This window comes from Netta rufina (assembly GCF_964035555.1).
Source record: "Netta rufina genome assembly, chromosome: 11".
Classification (NCBI taxonomy): Eukaryota; Metazoa; Chordata; class Aves; order Anseriformes; family Anatidae; genus Netta; species Netta rufina.
In genome coordinates, this window is record NC_140134.1 from 5,422,422 (window position 1) to 5,446,066 (window position 23,645).

The following is a 23,645-nucleotide window of genomic DNA, read 5'->3' on the forward strand; positions in this document are numbered from 1 at the left end:
ACAATTATTTTCAGATTCATACAAATAATACTGTAATATACACACACACACTGTAGACTTTCAAATGATGGCTTCATGTGGTACAGTAAACCAAGTTTGTAGAAAGCTGTACAGACTTAGCAAAACAGTAAGTAACCAGAAAAAGAACTTCATAGGCAAGGACGGGGATCCCTCATAAATTAACCCTAAGGAGCGCTATTGTTCCCTTACAAATGAAGAGGCACAGGCAGTGGATGGAAAAGGATCTGCTCACGGAATGGAAAATTCTAAGGAGTGGATTATCAGGCAGGAAAACTTCGCATGTCATCACATTATATAGTTAGCCTTGTCTTGCATTCTTTGAAGGAGTTACAAATAAACTAAGAGAGCTGAGCACGCATGTTGTAATAATAATAAAGAATATGGGTAGTAATGATTTTGGAACAGTGAAACAGCATGCAGGTACTAAAACTAAGAAAGAACATAGGTAGTAATGCTCACAGAGCACTGATTCATAAAGTTGTAAGTGCTTTTCAGAGGCGGACAGAAAAATTAACTCTGTCTGGCAGGAAGACAAACACTGATCAAACGTAGTCCAGAGTAAAATTTCTCATCTCTGATTCTGCTGCACTTCCAGGAGCCAGCACCTCTATATTATTTTAACTATGGAGAGAAGACCCAGCCAAATTACACTTCAGAATATGGTCTTTCTTTTTTACAGCCTCTGCAGACCAAAGCAAAACAGCAGAATCATTTTTAAATAGGGGCTGTAGTAATGTAGTTATTTCAGTAGCCCAAATTTAGAAGTTCGATTTAATCAGTGTCTTCAGTACCAAAAAGTATGTTTTTACTGTGAAATAACTAAGCAGGTTTTGGTATTCTGTTGTAAAAATACAAGCAAAGTGAACTACCCTAAGCAGGGAAGGGTTAGGGATTGCAATACATGACTTCTGACCTCCCTCAGCTGGCACATTTCAAACACAAATGATTTGTTCTTATTGGATATTTCTTGAGAATTTAACCTTTATTTTAGTTACAGCTTTCTATCATCCGCATAAAAATGCAATATTCTAATCTGGAGACTATTTAAATCTGAGCTACTTAGCTGGTGTCCACCTTACCTTGACCCTCCTCTGCAGGGAGGCCCCAAACTAATTTAGTCAGCTGCTGATTGTCCTGTGCAGCCCTTCACACACTGCACTCGGCCTCCACCTGCTCCCAAAGAAGGCCAGGTCAGGTCTCCCACAGCTGACCTGGGAGAACAAGGGCAGCTGGAAGTGCTCACCTCAGCACCAGTTTGGACCCAGTGACTTGAGCAGAGCCGCACTGGCACAGGCAGATCCGGGCTAACAGAGGCTCAGGGCTGGCTGTGCACCCCTGGGCTGAGCGGCACATTTAAAGGTCAGCCAACCACGACTCGGCCTCAGGTTTTCTTGGTGAAAGATGCGCTCAAACTGTACAATAAATTAGTCAATACAAGTCTTTGTGTCAGCACTAACAAGCTGTAAGCAGCTGGAAAAAGACAAGCTTGAGAGATCAAAAAAAATACAAAAAAACAAAACCACCTCAGTGGCCTGCTAAAAGCCCTCAGCACCTCTGCCTGGTGAAAAGCCCCAGCAGTGGAGACGCAAGCAGGCACAGAACAACCAGGCTGCCAAGGCTCCTGCAAGCTTCTCTGAGGGCTTCAAACCCCGTGCTTCAAGTTGCACAGGGAACGAAGGCTGGGCTGGCAAAGTAGGAATTAAAGGCGTGTGCTGCACTGCTGTCAGCTGTTATTATTCATCCGGTTGCTGTTTCAGGCTCAAAATCAGATCTGCTTTGCAATCTGACAAGAATAACATTTATCAGTCACAAGATGACCCTGTGAGCCAAAAGCCTACTGTTTCGGAGCCGTACTGCTTCAGGAGCTCATATCCAGGTCACAACTGGCTGGCTAACGAGAAGCACTGTCCTGCAAACCTCCACAATTTTACCGTCTTCAGCAGCAAAACAATCAAGAATCTAAAGAGCCTAAAATGAATTCTACTGTCAATTTCCAAATTTCTCTTAACACCCACTCGTTAACACTTTAAGACAATTGCTACAATCACACAAAGTGATACAAACACCTTACTTAGCAAACAAGTAAGCAGCACTAACCATCTGTGTCCAGGGGATTTCACCACCTACCGCTACAGCAGTCCTGGAGATAAAAAACTTTCCCATGTGCTAGACCTGTACTAACTTTGGTACGATATGGTTAAAGCACAATATTGGTTTTGTTCAGAATGAATAATAATATTGATGAGACATCTATTTACAGAACTTGTGTTGCTGCCCTCCACCTTGTGTCACAATAGCAACTGGTGTTTTCTTATTTTTGCCTTTATAGTTGTTTATACGTTTTTACATTATCCTAAGCAACACGTATTTGATGTAGCTATAAAAAGATTGAGTCATGCTGTGTCACAACAGGGTTTTCTTTTAACTGGAAAAAAAAAAGAGCAAATATTTTTGTATTTCAAGCTGTTTAAAAATAATATATCTAAAAATAAAGCACTAAAAACAAGGGATCAGAAGACTGTATATTCTGCCCCGAGAAAGTGCCTGGTTTCTCTCTCCCCCTCTCCATCAGCACCGCCTAAAGTACAACAACTTACATATGATAAAAAAATCGTTTCTTGGTTCCCACTAAGGGAAAAATTGCCAACCTGCACTCCTGACTGCTTTTTTCAGTAGCTAACATTCATCCTTCATCACGGTACAGAAGGGACTCAGCCTCCATGAGGGAGTGTCAAATGATCACAAGCATGATCTTTTCGTTCCCTTTTCAGGTATCTTCTTTACCTATTGCAGACAGAGTGCTATTGCATAAAATCCTTGTAGTTTTGGAAGCATTTGTCTCTCCACTCCACATGAGATTAGTATCATCAACACACCAAATGACACACAGTTATCATCCTAACTCAGAATACTGAAATAGCTGCACACCATTTACTCTACACCTGACATCAATGCTTCTGCCAGTGGAGGCGTACCACTGCTCTCACACATGCATAATTCATACTAGTTCTTCCATTTTACAAACAAACAGACAAAACAACAACAAAACCAACCAAAACGCACTGCCAGCTTTTTGCAGTACCATTCACCAAAATAGTAAACTTTCACAATCTAACGACAGGAATCTTTCATGTATTTCTATGAAGTGAAACAGTCTGCCATTCTCAGTAGAAAATATTTCATAAAAGCTTAACTTGAATTTTGGTTCTTGATTGGTATAATCAAAATTGAGAAGCCATGGTAGACAAGTGCATCAAAATAACTCTTGTGTATATAATGTTTGAGGAAACAGGGACATTGGCTGCTGGGATGTGACCACATTCCAGAGACTAAATTAAAGGAAGACAGAAGCAGTAGCTAGATGGACAAAGATAAAAGGCAAATGATTTAAATTAAATATGATGGAAACATTAGGGGAGAAAAAAGGCAGCACTTAAATATTTGAGAAAATAGCAAAGCAAAAATATTAAGCATCTAGTTGCAGGACAGACATTTTATACAAAGAATTAAAATTTCCAAATAAGTATTAAAGAATGGGAACTACGACCAGCTTAATATCCCAGAAAGACACACCTATGGAAATGAAGTATCAATAAAAAGATTTCTGAGGGGAAAAGAAGTCAATTCTCAGTTTGCTGTAGGACAGGATTCAGCCTAGCATGGCTAGGACAGATTCCAGAGCTGGTGACACGCTGCTGGGATGTCCCAGTTGCTCAAGCACTTGCTCCTCATCTGCTCCTGAGCTGCCCCTTTGCAGCTCAGAGGCAGCAGAAGTGGCCACGGGACACGTCCCCACCACCCCACTGCTGCCTGCTGCTCTGGGCACTGGTTCCAGGGCATGGCTCTGCCCTCCTGGCAGCCAGCACCGGCACAGCCACGGCAGCTGTGCTCAGGAGGACAGCAAGAGACAATCTAGAGCCTGCTTACCCAACACCAAATGCACACCTGAAACACAATACAAGCTATGGGAATATGAGATGTCTACAGGGTATATGCATTATGCTCATTTGTCGGAGTCGGGAAAGACATCAGCATTCTCATAAAAAACAGAACATCACCAAAATAAAAATTACTCCAGTGTTTGACTGTGGGAAACAGGTATTGCATCAATATTTTTTTTTTTTAATTAAAAAAAAATATTTTAAAAACAGGTACAGGTACTCTGCAGAACAAATAAGGATATGAATGAACTTAAGAGCAGATATGGTAGCATACATTAGTTTTTGATACAACTTACACAGAGAGAGTAGGCAGTCACCAAAAAGTTTCTAATGAACTGTAGATTCATGTTTGTCTATCCCACAACTTTCTGGATGGCTGTAGCCTAAAGTTCCAAGAAATATCTCAGGAAAATGCAATGCTGTTAAGTATTTAATATGGTTGATTTAGTCCTGAATATTCACTACTTTACTTGACCTACTGGGCAACCCCCTGAGATGTTCTGTATTTCACCTGTACACCATGGCAGAAGTAGCTAAATCCCCTGCAACAGTGATGGATTACAGACAGGCCTTGCAATAGCAAAATTTAGTCAGGTTGTACAAATCTGCTATTCCAATCATCCGATCACTAAGCAGCACCCATTCACACTGACTCACAGTCTCTAAATTGTACATGCAGTTCGCATTGTATATACTTATTACACAAGTTAAGAAAATGCAAGAGAACAATTACAGCAAACATGTTTCACCTTGGCTGGATTCACCTTTACAGATAATATTTTCTGTCCCTCTTTTCCATTTAAAACAAGTTTAAAGAGGTTTTGCACAACAAACCATCTCAAATGCAATACTACAAAATACTGTATACTTTAACTGTTATAAATGAAGTTACAACTCAATCTGAATTTAGTAATATTTATAAAAGGGAAGTAAACAGCGCTAGGTGCGCACGGAGTCTATGCTCTACCAACACGCACACACGAACATGGAACTTTCTAAACATACAGAACATTGCTTTTACATATTAAACACAAGTACGCCTATACATATGTACAATCAGCAAAGGTATCAATTGACTATTAACATCCACAACTGGGGCAGCGTAGTTGGAGATGGTAATCCTGGTTGAAGTGCTCCCATATCTTCTTTGTTCCCTCTAAACTCTTTACATTCCTGATGGCCTCATCGTTAAGAGTCTGATGTTATCATCAACCATGGGACTTGTCAACCCCCATGGCCATACTCCCACATCTCCCCCTTCTTTATCAATATCAACCATCTTCTTGACACAAATTATTACTCTATATATCACATAACCAAAACTTGCTATCAAAGTTCCACAGAGTATGAAAATTCATTTTTTTCAACTGTACAATATAAGGGTATCTATGTATATGTGAACTTTTTCTTACTTTCACTCGTTACAAAAAAGGACAAGAGCTCATTCATTCTCCTGACATCTCCCTGGAAATGGCATGTTCTGGGAGTATTTCAGTATCACCTCTCCCAAAATACTACATAGCAAATGGGATCTCAGAGGCCAAAAATCACAGGATTTTCTATAGCTGGAATGCTCCCAAATGCTTCACCCCTTCTGGAACAAAACACTTTTTTTTTTTCTTCATTTATTTCAAGCAACAGAAAATAATTTGTCTATAATGAATTTATTCCAAGTGTTCCTATGCGTGTCACATTAACAAAAAATGTATTATGGTCTTTAATTGAAACACTTAGTTTGAAAACCTCAATCAATAAATTTAGACAAAACGCCACAGCCTCTCCTTCAGCATCACACTGAAAATATTTTCCTTGATCATCCTGAAACTAAATACAGAACTGAAGTCAAGTGGGAGCTTACCATCTGGTTTCCAGAGAGAAGACTCTTGGAACAGCATGACTCAGAAGCTCTACACATGGACCAGCGTCTTGCACATGCACTGCCAGAAGACAGCATTTTGATGGTGGTACATTACCATATACTGGTGCCAGCTGAAGTCTTTGGAGAAAGTAAAACCAGCAGCATATTGCAGTAATGCCATCACAAGCCTGTCCTGTTCTAGCTGACATTACTGCTCGTTTCCCTTCCCCCATCTTCCAGCTTTTGGGATCTCAGGCCTTTAGCACCAAACCACATTCACAGGCCACAGCTCATCCCAGTGGATTCCTTCCTGCTCAGTCACTGCCCTATCTGTATATCTACAAACAGCAATCGGAAGTTGCTTTTGGTTTCCCCCTCCCATTGACCCTTTTGTTTCATGATAAAATCAAGGTATTTGTTTTTCTCACCAGACTAGTACTGCTGAGACATTAACCTGAGACCTTAAAGCCAAAACCTGTCCCCAAACGGTGCCCCTGGATGATGGCTTTGAGATAGAGGGCTTTATTAGGGAAATGATTTCTCTGCAGCCTGTGGCCTTGGAGCCTCCAACTACCCTTTCACAGTGAGATTACAAGGAGGGCTGTTCACATCAGCAGAGCTGCTATCAACTGTGGCCCCATCAAGGTAGCTGGGCTACCTGGTGGCAACTGCTCAGTGGCTGATCAGCCCAGACTCTCCACATGCTGCCTCTCTCTACCACTGCTCTGTTGTATACAAAGACTACAGAGGTCATCGTGAGAGGATGAATGTAGCTTTTTCTCAGCTCTCATCACCTGGCATACAGCCACGCATTCAGTAACACAACCAGCTGATATCTGGGGTAACACACCTGAAGCCTTTGTGACTTCACTACATTTCATTCTCAATAAGTATTTACACAATTTGTCCAACATTTTAGTTATAAACAGGAAAATATTATACCCTGAAAGAAAATAGTCACAGTTTGTATTCTTAATTATGCAATTAAAGCATGACTTATCCCTGAAAAACTTGTTCAAAAGCAATTCTGTCAGTAATCATGAAGCATGACAAAATGAGGAAATGCCAAGCATTTATATTTTTGAATCTTTCCTTACATTTAGTGTAAAACTTTAACCCTAATGTTATTGTCTATTCATAAAATATTTAGTTTTCAGCAAATATTTTTAATGAGATAACATTGCCAAATGAAACTTTTACATAATAAAATGATAGTAAATCTCTTAACTAGTGTATTGGCACTGCATGAAAATATTATTTGTATTAAGAATTATGTGCCTATCAATATGACTTTTGCTTTCATTTTTCATTAAGATCGTAATATTTCCCTAGACATTTTAATTAATTAGATATATTAAAAGTGAGGCATAAAACTATGCTCCCAGACTGATAAGGTTTTCGGGTGTTTTTTTCGCCATTCTGCATGAGTACATACAAAAGGTATCTGCATTTTTTTTTCATTAAAAATACTCAGACATTGAAAAGGCTTAACAAAATTAGAATAACCAAAATTCAGAAATTTGTATTCAGCCTGTAGACCACTACTTGTAGAAGATGAACAAAGGTTCCTAGGCAAGCTTCTCTAGGAGGCCCTGCTGGAGCAAGGGGGTTGGACTGGGTGACCCCCACAGCTTCCTTCCAACCCCAACTATTCTGTGCAATCCCGTGAAAAAAAATGATCTTTAAAACCTGATTATTTAGCAGCAAAGCAGTTCCTGCAAAAACTGTAAATGTCCCCCAGCTTGAAAGCAACCAGCCAGAGAGGGAGGGCCCGGGGATCCCAGGAGCCCAGCCTGTGGGAGCCGCGCTGCCTGGGCCCTGTTGCACAAACTCTGCCAGCTTCTCAGCTCCGCTAATTCAGCTTGCTGAAAGCTTGCTGAAATCGGTGACCGGCAGGGGAGGGGAGGGGGTCTGCATGAATAACAATTCCCAAAGCCCCAAATAACTATTCACGACAGCCTTTCTAACCCTGCAGTGCTTAGTCTGACATGCTGTCTTTAAAACTGCTCGGTGTAAGCCCTAGAGAAGGACAAACGATAACTGAAATGTAATAACCTCTGTGCTATTTTTTAACCTTTTTATGCATTCTAGAATCACATTTGGATTTAAAATCATGTTGAAAAATCATCCTTGAGGCTCTTTTGGTTTCTTCTTTTCCTTTTAGGTATAATAAAAACATGTATATATATGAATTTTTATTTACAAATCAAAGGGAACATAAACTTTTTTTTTTTTTTTGAGACTTACGTAGCCTTGTATCCATGGTAGGTCAAGCTAAATAGAAACACCAGTTTTTGTAATAGTCATGATAAAGCAGCAGAAGTTGCAACGCAACAGATGATAACTGTAGCTAATGCTGGTGTTTGAACAGTCCATACCAAAAAGCATCCTTGTGCTGATACCTCAACGCTTTATTAGTGTAATGCACTGCCAAGACGCCCAAAATAAAACATGCCAAATTAATTCTACTGCTGATTTATTAACGTGGGCACAAGAATGTTGAGTGGCTTCAGGCCAACTTATTTTGAGATACTTGCTCTGACCTTCCTGCCTGGTATAACCAGGGCCTGCCCTCCTGTGTACACAGCAGATCCTGGTGGCATCGCTGGGCTGCACGAGATAACCGCTGCCATGCTGGTGCCCTGTGAAAAGGAACAGGCTTGCCAAAGGCCTGGCTACAGTTAAATTTATCTGAGATTTACCCCATTAGATGGCTGCAAGAATACCTGCTGTCGTGTTGGACTGAAGAGTTGCATTATCTGTCCTTAGCCTGTGCTCAGCTGTAGAGCTCAGGTCACTGTACCGGGGGGGGGGGGGGGCAGCCCAAGAGCAAGCAGTGCCCCCAGCAGCACTGACAGCTGGGGCACTGGGAGGCAGGAGATGCAGGGAAATCTCTGACTCCTTGCTGGGGCAGGGGCAGGAGCGGTTCCCCCCCAACACCGACATGTCCCATGGGAGCAGTCAGCTCCTGTCTCTGGGGGCAGTGGCTGGAGGTGCTTGCTTGGGTTGGGCAGAAGAGGTTCCACAGCTGGGGAGGCTCTGAGGTAAAAATTGTTTTCTATATTTGCTTTAATTTCACAGGGCGCTGAGTAAACACACACAGTAAATGTTCCAGGACTACAGCAGCTGCCTGTTTACCCCCACGCTACTGGCTCAGTGCAACAGGGAGCAGCGTTCACCCCACCTATTGGGGAGCTGACACCAGGCTTGTAAGATGCCCGTGGCTTAGCCCACAAATTCCTTTTTTATGAATTTAATATAGCTTTCACAATAAAATAGCTTTCAAGTTTTGCTATCCATGTGCAGAAATCAGATTTGACTTCAGAGTGTAGTAGACTATTTGATAACACTGGTTAAGCCTTTATTGCAACCCTTCAGAAGAATCCAACACTAATTTTTATTTCAGTTCTTCCAAATACAAATTGTTTAATTATTACATAAATACAAGCAAGGATTCCTTTCAGCATCCCACTTCAGAAATTATTTACGTGTATCTTTTCAAAGGACCAAGTCCTACATGCTCACATCAGCTTTTAACCAAATACACAGCAAGAAGCAAAATCTTGGGAAAAGCAGCATACGTGAGACCTGACAAAGTTCACGCCCCATGTAGGAGACTCTTTCTCAGGCACTTCACTTTCTCAGCTGTACCTCCATACCTGGCCTGATCCGCAAAGAGCTTACTATTTGCATCTGGCCTATGGCTCAAAGACTGCTACACAACTACGCTGCAGCTCCGGAGCATGTGCTTTCTGGAGTTGACAGGAATGCCAGCAGAAAGCACATTCCCCTGCCAGCCTGAAGATATGCCAAGGTTATTAAGATCCAATACAGGAAACTTTGCAGATCACTCCAGGTTTTCAGACATGCACATAAGGACCTTACCTAATCATTCAGGAGGCAAAAGGATCTTTCTCCTGCAAAATACATGGTGACACAGCAGGAAAAGTCTAAGCTACTCAAGGTAAACATACAAAAGTGGGAACTTAGTGAACAAATAATGAAAATACTTACCCATTGCGACAATTTCCTGCACACCCTTTGTCAGGGACTGGTTTTCACTTGGACCAATAACTACACTATGCCAAAGCAAGCAGGTCCCACTGAATGTCTATAAATTAGAGATGCTCTCATAAGCAGATCATCTTCCACATACCCATTATTCATACGGAAAGTTAGTATTTGCCATTACACTAATTTCCTAAAATATTTTTGTTTATTCAGTCAACTCTGTGGTAAGAGCAGCTTCAGGAAGAAAGTACATAAAAAACAGCAAGTAATATTTTGGTTTTATAGAACACTTAGCTTGTTTTAATACCTTGTTTTTATTTCACTGGCTTTTATTAGTGTTTTCCTAGTCAACATGAAAAGCATGCTATTCTTTGAACACTTTTCCAAATAATGCAGCCTGCTTAAGACTTCATAAGGCTGTCACATCTTCTTTCTGTCAGATCCCCTGCTTTGAATTATTTACTGTAGTGTTCATTAAGCTTTTATATCCACTCTACAGACTTTCACATTTGCATAATAATTCATAAGGCACTGAGAAAAATAAAGCTAAAAATGAATATACATGATCTCCATTGGCTACGAACCTTGTATCATTCTGCCAGGAAAGCTTATGTCCCAGAAAGATGGAAGCAGAGAAATGCATTCAGAATACAAAGAATTCATTCTACTCCAGTGGAACACCAGGGTTAGGAGCTGAATTAAAAATTTTGGGGCCAGATACTTCCTTTAATAAAACCTTTTACAGCTGGGTGATTGGGTCTTCATAGTTATTACGTAGGTTGCAACAACACGTATGTATGATCCCGGAAATCGCAGTGTCTCCGTTTTATGAACTGTGTGCAGAGTTTACTTGGTAGGTCAAATGACAGTTCCTATTAGTCTACCAGAGATCTTCTCACACAAAGAGCTATTCTGCTCCCCAAGCTTTTTCTCTGTTTTTTCTTTCTTTTTTGGTTGGTTGGTCGGTTGTTTATTTGGGGAAGAGGGAGTGTGGGTCTTTTTAAATGCTGGAATGTTTCATGGAGATATTTAGCATTTAAATTACTGAAGCAAGAAAACTAACAGAAAGCTAGTTCAGACATCCAGCTACCTCCATAGCTATAGGCTTTTACCAGATGTGTTGACAACTGATTTCATTTGTAAACCAGCTTTCTTCATATATCTGCTAGAGGAAACTGGTACTATCAGAATACATATTAGATTCAGTCTTGCAGATGTTGTACTGGCATAATTATGTTTTAAGCAGAGATGCCAGCCAGACAAGCTCTGAATATATTCCAGTGGGTTTTTAAATGACTTCTAAAAGCTTGTTGTTTCACAAAGTCAGTAGCTTTATCACCAATTTTGCAGAAACATGTAAAACACCAAAATTAAACATCTGTTATGACTTGTAATTCACTATCAGCATCATAAATATCTATCAGTTTCAAAGTAATTCTGTTAATGGGAAACTGAACAGAAAGCTACTTATCAGCTTTGAAGAAAGAAATGTTGCATACCAATACAGGTAAGTTGCTCAAATTTTATTTAAAAACATCTCTGAAGTGGAGCAGAGTGATACTGCATATTCCTGTCCCCTTTATTGTTTCCATATCCATGTCTGACCCTGGCTTCCTGTGAGAAAATTATTAACATTTTCTTTGTTGAGGATACATCATTTAACTGAAAGTTTGTTCTATTTGAACACTCAAGAACAGTGAAAAGGATGTAAAGCATCCAAAAATTGAAACCCAATCCAAATAAATTGCCCCCCCCCACTGTATTGATGCAAATCTGTATTCAGCATGATTTCACATTCTACATTGTTCCCTTCTTCATCATTACCATCTGTATCCCTAACAAAATTAATCTTACTGTCTTCAAAGAACTCTTTTGTATGATTTTAAAACACAATTTATCAACTACTTGTTTATGTTTCTTAACGGTATCTTAATGCCAACAATTTGGCATCTTACCTTTAACTTAAGCATATGCTATACTTCACAAACTCAGAACAGGTAAAATTCAAGCTAAATCACAAGTTACTTTCACTGAGGTTTCCGAAGTTGAGAATAATCAAGAAAACACTTAAATTTCAGATATTAACTGTCCGAAGACCTCAGCTTGCTGGACTTAAACATGAATTCATATTAAACTTAAAAGCCTGGGATGTACAGCGCTTTTAACTTTTAGGCTTATTCAAACTGAAATCCAAATTAAAACCCACATAAACTAAACAAACCAAAAAGAAGGAAAAAGTCATTGGAAATGTAAACTAAGACCAGCTGAATTTCACACAGTACTCAGCAGCAAAAATCTAGTTGTAATATTGACTTTCCATCTAAGTTCAGCATTCATTCACAAGAGACAGCTGTTAGATGAGTACTCTTCCCTCCCCCCAACCTTCACACAACCTAGACATGAGATAAATGCTCAGGTTACCAATATCCTTTTTATTTGCTTTCAGCTTTTTAGATGTCTCAATTCATTACATTCTGTTGAAGCCTTTTAAAGAAAGCTTTATGTTTTTTCTACATTAAGTATTTAAGTCAAGATTTGTGGCCTTTTAAAATAAAGTTCTTGCTTAAAAACCAAGTACTAAGGTAGATTTGATCTAAGTTTGTGTGCCAGCTTGCTAAACAATATATTCCTCCTGACCCCACAAGGACCAGAGGACTGGCTTAGGTCTTTCAGCTGTGACATAAATGCTGCCTTTGACTCTACCTTGCTGAAAACAAATACCTTTTAAAGTGGTGTGCTAAGAATTTGACCCAAATACAACACCAGTAGCTGTAGTAGTAAGAGTGCATTCTGCCACATATACCTCAGCCGTGCATGTGCTCCATCATCATGCAAGTAAGGCATGCAGATGGACAGGGAGAGCTATTTGGTTACTAGGTATCCATTAAACATAAGTGATTTCCACTTACTCTGCACAGGTCTATCAGGAACTTTAACAAACCTTTCCACTGTATTTCTCCTTTCCACACTAGTTTCTTTGTACGCCTCACACCTGAGATAGGAACACTGGGACACAAATTGAACCGAGAAACAAAGGAGAATGAATACTAGATGTTGGAGAGCATCCCAGAAACCATACCTAAAAGAAACTTCTTAAGAAATATAGACACTTTTCTACAGACCCCCCCTGATGCTGACTTTAAGGGTTCAACGTGCTCTATTAGTCTGTGAATAATACCAAACTTGCAGATCCATTGTCAGGGCTTCAGTCACTGGAATGCATGAAGAGCTTTACTCCATCTTCAGACTGTCAGAGAACAACCCCTAACTCTGCCACCACACAGTTGCCTGGTTTTGACCCTTTTTCTCTGTGAGTGCCTGAGCTGACCTCTGGTTTGCAAAGCAGATGTGTCCATAGCACATCTGGTTCTTGAGGAGGGTTCAGGTGAGCAGGCAGCTCCAAGCCCTGGTTAAGCAACAGACTGGTGTTTCTGCTACTTCAGGAAGTTAAGATAGAGCAACAAAGACGCTGCAGTTGACTACAGACCACAACTCCTGCCTGTTCTCTACTACTGCATATGCAGTGTTTCCCCTAAATTCCACAATCATATTATTATGTAAGATTCTTACAAAAATCCAGAATTTAATTCAACGCCATGAACTTTTGGAGCATTGACCTATGGTGTCTGAAAACACATGAGAAGATGCCAAGGCACTGATGGAGTACGTGCTTCTACGTTTACAAGTCTACATCCATAAAAATCTGGTTTTCTTCCTTTGAAAAAAATCTGGTTATGAGATTGCTAACAAGGGGTTCCCTGTAACTTCAAGTGTGTTTTCTTCCTCTGTCTAATCACAAACATTTCCTCATGACCAGTGTTAGACACTGGATTTGGTAACTATTTTACAAAAAAAGAAAGCTATTCCTTGATACTATGCTAACCATCACTTCAGCACAGTCTGAAGAAGTCAGAGCTCAGAGAGTTTCCTAAGAACAGAGTCAGACACCCCTCTTCAGTCTCTATAAACAAACCTAACCGAACACTCCAGCATAGCTCATTTTGGAGTGAGGCTGCTTGTACTTGGTGATAGCATCCACACAACCCTGAAAATAAAGAAAAGAACCCTTAAAAAAAAAAAAAAAAAAAAAAAAAAAAAAAAAAAAAAAAAAAAAAAAGAAGAAGACTGGAAACAAGATGTGTCAGAACATTTGTCCATAGAATAAAAACAATTTTGAAAGGGGGGAAAGATTTGGAGGGCCCTCATAACACAGTGTTAGGGCTAGGCATAGTGCCTAGTCTTCACATAAGCACATTTTGCCAAGACATTTTGAATTTAAATGTTATTAACCAGAGGTGAATAAAGGAAGGTGGTAATTTTATTTATTTTTTTAAACAGTTGCTTGAGGTTCTTTCTGGTGTCATTAACAGCGCGTAAACAAACTTTAACATAAATTATGCAACAGCTAAAGTACTGAAGCTCATTGAGGCAATTGAAGAAACAATTATTCTAATTATGTACACATAATTAAAAAAGAACAAAGAACCATGAAACATCCAGGTATTTGTAATAACTTGTCAACTTATTTTGCTACTTAGTCTTTTTTTTTTTTTTTTTTTTTTAAACTTAAAGAAAACTATCCTCACCTTGCTTACAAGAAAAATATTCAGGTGAATTATGAATGTTTGTCCTTGAAGGACTGGAAGTAAAGACAATACTGAAGCACCCTATCCATTCTTATAGGCAGTGCTCCAAAGGAAAATAAAGGGAAAACCTCATCCACAAATCATAAGGTTTCAGCCATGTGTGCACATTTCAGAGAACTAGCTAAAAACTGAAGTTACAGATCCCATTTAGTCTATCACTCTAAAGTGAAAGTCATTTTGTTGATCACAGAATTGGATCTTCAAATATCCTGCATGGTAAACCTTTTATGTGTCTACACTTTTTTTTTTTTTTTTTTTTAATAAGCAAGGCTATAAAGGCTGTAACTACAGCAACTGAACAAATCTGATTTTTTTTTTTTAATTTTACTATTGTAAGAACATAGCTTTTAGTATTTCAGACTCACTGTATTGTTAATACATTCACAATTAAGGAAAACCTATGCTTTTGTTGTTGTTCAAATTTTTCAGTACAAAAAGAGACAAGCTAGCACAAAGTGTTCTTCAGTATAATTTCTAGACTGTTGTATTGTAAATGATAAAATGAATCTTCTGTAGGTCATATTGCATTTAAATGCAGTAATGTGTATCTAAAACCTGTGAGCACTGGAATGCCTCATTTAGTTAAGTTCTGACCTATGTAGATGAACAACTCACTTCACAACTCCCTATTAAGTGTTTCATGCATGGCACTATTAAATCTCATTATCATTTCTGATGTCTATTGATTTCACTTTAATTTAATGAAGAAATGCTGGGTTTTAACCACCATACATATATCTCCTCATATTACTGTACCTGTACACTAGGATTGAATTTGGGCAAGAGCACACAGCTCACAGCCACTCTGCCATCTGCCACTACTGCTAACACTACTGGACACAGGCATGTGGTCAGATGGAGTGGGCCGTATGTCACTTGAGGGTAGCACGCTATCCTGTCGCAGGACTTAAAGCACATAATAGAAAAGGTAAAGGTACGAGTTACGGAATACATCAACTGTTCCAGCAAATAAACTGGGATTTGAAGCTGTGAGTGTGATCATTTGGTGACATCGGTTTGGGATTCACATGCTCACCCACATGCTGATGCTGTTACATGATTTGGTCTATTTGAAGTATAACACTTGAGGAAAAGCTTGCTTTCTGCAAGGTTCCTTTACATGCACAGTTCTCGGTGTCCTCTATGAAGCAATAGAGGAAACATACGCTGTACATCAGGCACATGATCTTTAACCAACACAGCCCTCCTCTGCATTTTTCCTTCTCCAACAAAATGTCATGTTTGTTCATATTAAGTATGAAGTATGCTGTGCAGCTAAGCATGCCTCATCCAATTAATGAAAGCACTACTTAAAATCTGGAGATTAAAGAAGTAAACCATTAGATATACAGATGTGCTTCTGCATACTCCTTCCGCAACGTCTGACTGCCAGAATCATTTTATTTCCACCAATTCACAGTACAAAAGTACAGGAGGCAGCCTGCAGCTATCTTGCTTTGGAGTTTGCTCCTGTCAAATCTTGTAATGTTCAGCAAGGCTGGGTTTACCTAGCGTTTGCATGGGAGAGCATCAGGTGAAGCCCGGGATTCTACAGAGAGCTACACCAGTAATTTAGTCATGGATGAGTCAGAAATGGCCCACTGGAGGTACAGAAGGGCCATCGAAGGGGAAAAGATCTTTCAGATTGTTAGAGAGGTTTAAATTATTTGCAGTGATTCAAGGTGCAGTGGAACATTTTGCAGGAACAGATTTATTTGCTCTGGAGTCCAGCCCTAAAGTAGTTGTATTGCTTTTAGATACTGCATTTCCAGCAGCTTCAAAAAGACATCATGCATTTTAAGTTGTACAGGAATAGCCTTTTTGTGCTAGCATTATGGAAGACTTTCCCATATCATCTGTTAATACAAAAGCGTGGTCTGTGGCATACAGGCAATACCTAACATCAACTACTCCATAGATTCCTATATCAGAGATCTTACCAGTGGTGTTTTGTCAATTTAGTGCTAGCACAGGACAAAGTAAGCGTTTTCATTTTAATCTATTGTAAAGACATTTCAGAATGAAGGCAGAAGTAATAATAGGACCTATTCATATAACCAGCTTTGTGAATGGATATAATTGTACATCCGTTTTCATCTCCACCACTTTATTGCAAAGTACAAAATAAAACTGCCTTTATACCATGTGTTTTATTGTAAGTGTTCCTTTAGTATGCACTATATAAAAACCTTTTAAAAAGGAAACAGAAAAAAGCTCCAGTGTTTGCACACACCATTTAAGAACTATTGACTGAGTAAGGTTAAACCTGTTTGGAACTCCTAGTAAAGGTGTAACTTACACATCGCATTATACACGATTACAGATAACATTTAAGACAAATCCAAAAATCACACAAAGCCTATAATAAAGTGGGACATGTCCTGTGGGATTTGCAGCAGAACACAGGAAGATGTGCATAAAGGCTTGCTAGAAGTAAAAGATGTGAAAGGGAAAGTTGTGGAAGACAAATCAGAGAAGTCACGGAATTAGCATTACGACCACACATTCAGGCTGATCAATAGGAGAGGGGACAAGCACAAGTTTCCTACATGAGGTTAGATTTACAGGTGTTAGACTAAACCAGTTCCATCAGCAACACTGAAGGCTCATAACCAGATGGAAAGAGCGTTAAGGTGGCACTGAAGGAGCAGAACTTGACAATGGGGCTGGACAGTTTACCTGGATCAAACTAGGCTCCCACCATCTCTCTAGCCCAGACCATTTTGCCATTCCCTCTTACATTTAATTCCATTATTCCCTTTTTTATTTGAGAAGGGAGGGTCTGCCACTCAGACTACTGCAGACCAAGTCATACCTCCCGTGACAGAAAGCAGTGTGGTTTGGATACACTGGCTGTCAGAGCCAGCACAGGACCCCAGTCCTCTCACGCGCTGCAGATTATTTAAGATCCTAAAAGCTCCACAACACAGAGGCTGTGGCAGCCATTAGGAATATGTCCCCTAGCTATATTCCCTAGTAATTATTAGCACAGCACCAGAACAAAACAACATCCAGAGAAGCAGTGAGTGCAACTCTGGTACTTCACAGTAAGGTTCTTGTACATCATCACACTAGACTGGAAGGCAGGAACAGGAATTATGAAAAATTGTATATTTTATTACAGCTGCAATAGAAAATAGAAAGTACTCCCCCCCACCTACCAGTTCTGATATCCTGTTAAGACGTGTCTCAACTGACCTAAAGAAGCCTTTTACTCAATTTCAGGTCTTGAGTATAATCCCAAATTGTCAAAAATCCCAATTAAAAATTAACAACTAAGCTTCCAATCAAGATATCATGCCAAGAAAGTTAAATGGGTTCACTTAAGTGAGCTAGATTTCCAGCCCTGCACCCCCAACAAATTTCTATTGGCCTAAACTAAATGCAAAACAAGCCCTAAAAGGACACATTTAGCGACAGAACTTAAAAAAAAAAAAAAAAAAAACACACACAACACATTCTTCATTGTTCACCATATCCTGTTACCAGCTTGAACATAATTTTAGCTACTGAATTGATGCTTTTTTGTTTTGGTAATCAGATGATATTGGCTTCCCCTTTGTTTTTTCTTTTCCTGTGTGTACACCTGCACTTTGAGAGCACAGCACCGGGATTAGTAGTTTATAGTTAGCCTGCTACCCTGCATCTGTACAGAGCACAATGACAAAACATTTTCAAAGACCTGGAGAGGGGTGTGTGTGGAAGAAATAAGTTGAGTTCTAACTTTAAGATCTAACTGTGGTCCTCATGGAAAATTATTTTGAAATCAAACTGGATATCCTCCCTCCCAAATGACTGGCCACTTCAAATGCAGAACTCATGACCTTATAGCTACCTGACAAGAGGGAGTTAATACCCCAGTTCCTGACTCTGTGGCTACATTTTGAAGAGGTGAGGAAGACAAGCTCTCCAAATTCATAAGTGAATTCTGGAAGAGTTGAAAGTTACCATTAGTATTTTTAATTGAAGTCTTTTCCACCACACTAAATTACCAGCTATTTAACTGTTCCTGAGTATCAGGGATCCAGCACAAACTGCAAAAGGCAGGTTGCAATGAAGCTGATATAAGCAGTTCAACTTGATTTGTCCCTTACAGTCCCAGGCTGGACTCTAGCCACAGAAAAAAAAATGATTTATAGACACCAGGAAGAGCAGCTATTGATAGGTGTTCTGCAGGGCTTGAGGAACCTCATGTTTCTTTGGGGAGCCATTCAGTTTTTGCCTGTTTCCCTGTACAGGCAGAGACTGGCAACCCTTGTATTTGCTTGTAAAAAAAACATCCTAGAAGAAAAAGCCTGCCAAAGTACTGTCAAGGAGGCGGCTATGAAGAGGATAACAGAACTGAGAAGTTAGTGGGCAGAGAACTCCAGCTACTGAAAGCTCACAAACCCTCAAAACAAAAGAGGCAAGAATTCTGCATCAGAGCTGCCAACAGTTTCAGTTGCTTACTAAGTGCCTATTAGCTACCTAAGCAGTAAAGCATTCACACATGTTTTGATGAATAGGACTAGAGGTAATTAAATCCATGCAGAAAAATATCATAAGCTTCTTTCTTCAATAACAATTTGTGTGATCTAACTGGAAAAAACAGTAGTATCGGCCTGCAGTTGTTGCTGTTATTTAACCTCCAGGCACAAGAGTTACTCAGCCAGAGCAGTGAGTAAAGACTACACACTACTTCAGTGTTCAAGCTACACAGACATCATCCTGTATAGTAGCAGGGTAGGCCTGCTAACTCCTTGTTCAATTTTAAATGCATTCTGGTCTAAGGACAGAAAAGACTGAAAGAGTCAAGCTACCTAATGACCTCATGTACAAAAATGCCTCCGCCTGTATCATTAAGAAATTATCTGAACAAAAGAAAACCAGGTTTCAGTAGGTGAACACTCTCAAGGTGTGTCAGACTAAATAGCTATCTATGATTAATTCATTAATTGTGGTAACGTGCTTCTCTATCACATACAGGCTACCATCTCCAGATTCATCAGAACATCCTTAGTGACTGAAGCAGGTTTATGAGGTATCTGCCTATACACCCAGCGGTACAAGCTGTACTGTCAACACTGCCCAAATATACTTGCTTCAGCATTTGCGTTCTTTCACATAGTTAAGATTGTTTTCAGAATAAACAGCGCTAAAATTCCTTTCCACAAAAGAAACTTTGAGGACTGACAAACAGTTAGGATAAGTTTATAGACTTATCCTATGTCACTGAGACAGGGCTCATTTTGAGAGCTCTGTACTGTGTGCTGCTTTTCTGGGTGGGTTTCAGACATTCCTTCCTTATCCAGAACTGGTCATTTTTAGTTCTCTGAAGAATGTATCCATAACAGTTTAATTTTGGTTAGTCTGACGCATGCAGCTGAATTTTAGTTAGTCTAAGTACCGATTGCAACACTTAACAAGAGCAGGTCAAGCTCAGGACTCCTAAACGAAAAATCAAAGTATGCTGTCACAGAATTAGTTGTATTTTTATTAATGAGTTGCATGGGAGCAGGTAAAGCAGCCCATGATAGCAGCAGGAAGCAGGGAATGTGTGTCTAGTGATTAAAATGTTCTTCTGGAATACAGTGTATTTGCTTCATTCTATTTTATTTTTAATTAGTGCCTGATTAAGAAACCAGGTTTAGGACTGGAGTTCCCCCCAACCCCAGATCTGTACTTGGAACACAGCAGATAACATGAACCCATCCGAGTACACATCAAGAAAAAAAAAAAAAAAAAAAAAAAAAAAAAAAAAAGTAGTAAGTTAGGAGATGTAGCTGACGTTTATCTTCTATTTATTCTTTCCTCTTCCACCATCACACCATCAGCAGTTAAAAGTTGAATGTTTATTTCACTGTATTTTATAACATCCACTAATTCCAATTCTGTTTAACATAATTTTAAATATATCTCTATTAATGCCTAATTCTAAGACAAACTCCCTTGTAGAACAAGGGCTTGTAACTATGTAAACACAAGCTTCTACTGTTGCAAAAGATGCAAACATTTATCTTAATCCACTTCACTCTACTAGTGATACCTGACTGCTTAGCATCACCCTAACTCCCTGCCCCGTATGCAGCTACAATGAAAATAAGCCTGACGTGACCCTGTTAAGATCAACCCACGGATGTCACTGGAGGGCTGGATTTTTCAGAAACACTGTTTCTCAATGGAAGAAGGATATTCATTTTGTCTAGAGTGATACCAAATACGGGAATAAGCACCCACTGCTCATTTCCTCTCAAGTGTTCCTAGAATGAGCCAAGAATAAAAACACAAAGTAAACTGCAGGAAGAAACCACTGTTGGTCATGAACTTTTTCTGCAAATTGAGATTGGGTCTCTGTGGACTGGGTGTGCTGGTATTTCAGGATTTCTAGTTCCAGGGCTTTTAATGCCTATTTACCACTATAAAAGCTTTAAAGAGTAGTACTCGTGAATATCTCTAAGACTTCTGGAAAAGTCAGCTGGGTAACTGACGTTACAAATTGGTAACCTAAATATTCTTTCAGTATTAAAACTGTTTAGTTAACAGTAGTACTATCTACATGAAATGTTGTGCACCGTTTAAGCACTTGCAATAGGTTCAAGTACTTTGTTCAACTAATGTTTTCCTGAGACCAATGCCAGTGAGGACTGTGCTGAGCTCTGGGTGCACGTTCCTGTCTGTTTGACAGCAGCGTCAAGCTAGAGCCAACAAACCTTTGTTATTGTATGTACATTTTTTTAAAGCCATAACTATTGCAATTGTATCACATTTTAGTTTCATTATCTAACAAGCATCATATATGCTGATTTAATTGCTATTTAAAGCAAATACCAAACTGGGCAAATTTTCTCCAGTACATTGGATCTAGTTCTTTTCATACAGATGTAAGTGCTTACACAGTGCTGTCAGACAGGAGTGACAGTTACAGACATATCTATAAGCAGTTTAAGACACCAGACTAACATTTTAATTCCTAGAAGCAGTTATCTGACTTCAAGGGACTCAACATACACCCTGAGTTTCACATATTGGATACTCAAGCACTGTCAGGTCTTTTTTTCACTTGGGTAGGTAGGTAGGACTTGCTCCGAGGAAGACCCATCCCTATCCTCTCATCTGAAAGCAATCACTTCTTGACCTCTGTGGTTGCAACCCAATGCCAAGATGAAGACGAGTGGCCCAAAAGCAAAAGCAGTGGCCTCTGTTACAATGAAGTCACCTTGCCTCCCTCCACATACAACTCTGCTTTACATGGAAGTCAAGTTTCTGATTGTTAAAGGCTAAATCCTGAATGAGACCTGCGTAGAAATATGCAATGTCACACCAGAACCTCCACTTGACACAAGCAACACTTCAGATCATTTCTCTTCTTCATAGCCATGTCAAGCCTAATTCAGGCCTAAAAAACAATACACCCACACAACCCACAACAAAGAGCACAGTCTATGGAAGTTATTGCAAATACAACTTGAAGAGTCAAGACTATTTGCTGATACTCCATTCCCATGAATAGGATCACAAACAGAACGGGACGTGGATCCTTACGGTGTCCTGAGGCCGTTTCCACAGGGACTTTGCCTTCAACCACTGCAAGCAGAACTTAACGCTGACCATCAAATATGAACCCCGAGGGGCCCACTGTGTTCTGCTGCTTAGCTGGAAAGAAACACTGTTTTCTCCTCACGCAAACACTGTGCACTAATGCCACCCCTTACCGCTGCAGCTAGAGCAGGCAGGCTCTAAGCATCTGTGATTCGGAGCTCTCGGGCACCTCAGGAAGGGGGACGAGATGTCTCGCAGAGCCAACGGCCATTGCAGAGCGAGTGAAGGGCTAACAACACGGAGGCCATTCAGGATAGACTTTGACCCAATTTATGTATTTCTGGCACTTCTGCCACAACCATCTCAGCAGGTTTAAGGAACTACTACATCGCAGCAGGCTCATGATTCCCCCTCCCCACCCAGGCCGGTCAGCTACAAGAAGTCACCTTCCTGCAGCCTGTTCGAGTCGTGCAGGTATCACACAGAACAGCCAGGAGCCAAACTGCCCTACCCTAACATGTTATTTTGACTTTTCCACTGCAAAGACCAGAATGGTTTTGTAGCAATCTTTGGTTTGCTGAATCTAGTAATTATTGACCAATATAGTAATTCCCAGTGTATATTTAAAGTTGAGGGGAAGCACTGAAAAAGGCTTTGGGAACTACCAACAAAACAGCATCAGGTCCTAGAAACATGACTGTGCATAAGGCCTAGTTTTTGAGAGGGTGCAGGGGTGGAAATCTAGCTGAAGTAGTTCTGTACTTAGTGGAACTACTTTTGCTTTCTAACTGGTAAAATCAAATATCTGTTTACATGAATTAAAGCAATTCAGGAACAAAAGTTTACATAACAGTTGCAGCAGAATGTTATACGGTCTGTAGTATAGGAGCTATATGTAACAAAATCATATACGTCAGTTTCCACACTATCCAAAATTTTAATTCAAATTACGGCAGAAAACATCAGAAGTTTCTTGACAAGAATACTGCATCTAGTCTATAACTTACTTCCATAAAAACTGTAGTATCAAGAATCAAAGATTACAGAACAAAAAATGATACAATAATCTAATCCTGATAGAGTCCTGTGATTAATTAGTTTGTTCCCTGGACAATCTAGTTCTATCACTAGCTCCTGGAAAAAACATCAGATCTCCTGATCCATATTTAGAAGGCAATTTACAAGTGCCAAAAAGATAGAGGTAATTAAACATGAATTTTTGCAATTATTAGATAGTGTAGAACTATTTCATAATTCAGACTGTGTAGACCACTAGTACCTCTGCTCAGAAAGCAAGAACACATCGCTTTGTAGCTTTATATCCTTTCTAGAACAAATCTCATCAAATTTGAAACTGCCCATTTAAATATACCTGTACTGGAAAGGTGACTCCTCAAGCACTTATTTTCATATTTGCCCTTTCTTTAGCTATATCTGGAATACAATCGGGGTGCAGTATAGGAAAACAGATTCTTTCACAACAGGCAAACAGACAAATAAAATTCTTCTCATACTGAAAGAAAACACAAGTACTCTGACCATGCACTTGTCTTTGAGTACCATGAAATGGCCATTAAGATTAGGTTTAATAAAAGAGTACTCCTTCAATGAAGCTTAAGAACACTGCTTTCTCTTAGCAAGTTAAGTATA

The 23,645-nt window shown here is 39.6% G+C and overlaps 1 protein-coding gene across 1 annotated transcript in view; it reads right to left on the reverse strand.

Moving 5' to 3' along the window:
- MYO1E (myosin IE) overlaps positions 1–23,645 on the reverse strand; it is an 86,576-nt gene that overhangs the window by 55,711 nt on the left and 7,220 nt on the right. The gene's annotated exons all lie outside the window — the stretch shown is intronic.